Source organism: Vidua macroura, chromosome 39, assembly GCF_024509145.1.
Source record: "Vidua macroura isolate BioBank_ID:100142 chromosome 39, ASM2450914v1, whole genome shotgun sequence".
In the NCBI taxonomy this organism is placed as follows: domain Eukaryota; kingdom Metazoa; phylum Chordata; class Aves; order Passeriformes; family Viduidae; genus Vidua; species Vidua macroura.
In genome coordinates, this window is record NC_071609.1 from 354,063 (window position 1) to 356,471 (window position 2,409).

Below are 2,409 nucleotides of genomic sequence, written 5' to 3' on the forward strand. Positions count from 1 at the left end.
AGTTACAGGGCTGGGAGCCCAGCAGGAAAATCCCGGAGTGGTTCCAAGGGATTTTGGGGTGGGGTAGATACTCGTAACCCTCACAGCCTGGGCAGAAAAGGGTTAATTAGTTCATTAATAATTAATTTGGGACTCATTAAGAGAGTAATTAGAGAGTTACAGGGGTGGGAGCCCAGCAGGAAAAAGCCCGGGGTGATTCCAAAGGGAAAAAAATTCCCAAGAAGAAATTCCAAGGGGATTTGGGGGTGCAGAACTCGTAACCCTCACAGCCTGGGCAGGAAAGGGTTAATTAGCTCACTCATTAATTAATTACAGGCTCATTAAGGGAGGAATTGAGGAGCTACAGGGGTGGGAGCCCAGCAGGAAAAATCCCGGGGTGGTTCAAAGGAAAAAAATTCCAAAGGGATTTGGAGGGGAATAGAACTTGTAACCCTCACAGCCTGGGCAGGAAAGGGTTAATTAGTTCATTAATTAATTAATTTGGGACTCATTAAGAGAATAATTAGAGAGTTACAGGGGTGGGAGCCCAGCAGGAAAAAGCCCGGGTGATTCCAAAGGAAAAAAAATTCCACAAGAAGAAAATTCCAAGGGGATTTGGGGAGTGCAGAACTCGTAACCCTCACAGCCTGGCAGGAAAGGGTTAATTAGCTCACTCATTAATTATTACAGGCTCATTAAGGGAGGAATTGAGGAGCTACAGGGGTGGGAGCCCAGCAGGAAAAATCCCGGGGTGGTTCCAAAGGAAAAAAATTCCAAAGGGATTTGGAGGGGATAGAACTCGTAACCCTCACAGCCTGGGCAGGAAAGGGGTTAATTAGTTCATTAATTAATTAATTTGGGACTCTTTAAGAGAGTAATTTAGAGAGTTACAGGGGTGGGAGCCCAGCAGGAAAAAGCCCGGGGTGATTCCAAAGGAAAAAAAAATTTCCACAAGAAGAAAATTCCAAGGGGATTTGGGGAGTGCAGAACCTCGTAACCCCTCACAGCCTGGGCAGGAAAGGGTTAATTAGCTCACTCATTAATTAATTACAGGCTCATTAAGGGAGGAATTGAGGAGCTACAGGGGTGGGAGCCCAGCAGGAAAATCCCGGGGTGGTTCCAAAGGAAAAAAATTCCAAAGGGATTTGGAGGGGAATAGAACTCGTAACCCTCACAGCCTGGGCAGGAAAGGGGTTAATTAGTTCATTAATTAATTAATTTGGACTCATTAAGAGAGTAATTAGAGAGTTACAGGGGTGGGAGCCCAGCAGAAAAAGCCCAGGGGTGATTCCAAGGGGATTTGGGGGGGGTAGAACTCGTAACCCTCACAGCCTGGGCAGGAAAGGGTTAAAAATTGGGAAGGAGGGAAAAATGGAAAAGGGGAGAAAAATTGGGAAAAAAGGGAAAATAAAGGGGAAAAGGGAGGAGAAAAGGAGAGAAAAACATGGAAAAAATGGGAAAAGAAAAGGAGAAAAGAGGAAAAAATTGGGAAAATGAGGGGAAAATGGGAAAAGAAAGGGAAAGGGAGGAAAAGGAGGAAAATGATGGAAAAATGGGAAAAGAAGGGGAAAAGGGAGAGAAAAATTGGGAAAGAGGAGGGAAAATGGGAAAAGAAAGGAAAAAAGGAGAGAAAAATTGGGAAAATGAGGAAAATGGGAAAGAAGGGGAAAAGGGAGGGGAAAATTGGGAAAATGAGGGAAAAAATGGAAAAGAAGGGGAAAAGGGAGAGAAAAATTGGGAAAAGGAGGGAAAATGGGAAAAGAAAGGGAAAAAGGGAGGGGAAAATTGGGAAAATGATGGAAAAATGGGGAAAAGGTTGGAAAAATGGGAAAGAAAGGGAAAAAGGAGGGAAAATTGGGAAAATAAAGGGGAAAAGGAGAAAAAATTGGGGAAAAGGAGGGGAAATGGGAAAAGAAAGGGAAAAAGGAAAGAAAAATTGGGAAAAGGAGGGAAAATGGGAAAAGAAAGGGGAAAAGGGAGAAAAAAATTGGGGAAAGGAGGGAAAATGGGAAAATAAAGGGAAAAAGGGAGGGGAAATTGGGAAAATGAGGGAAAAAATGGGAAAAGAAGGGGAAAAGGGAGGGAAAAAGGAGGGGAAAAAATGGGAGAAGAAAGGGGAAAAGGAGAAAAAATTGGGAAAAGGAGGGAAATGGGAAAAGAAAGGGAAAAAGGAAAGAAAATTGGGAAAAGGAGGGAAAATGGGAAAAGAAAGGAAAAAGGGAGAAAAAAATTGGGAAAAATAAAGGGGAAAAAAAGGGGAAAAGGAGGGAAAGATAGGGGAAAAATGGGAAAAGAAAGGGGAAAAGGAGAAAAAAATTGGAAAAGGAGGGGAAATGGGAAAAGAAGGGGAAAATTGGGGAAATGGGGGAAAAGGAGGGAAAAACTTGGGAAAATGGGGGGAAAATGGGGAAAAGGGGGAGTTGGGGATTT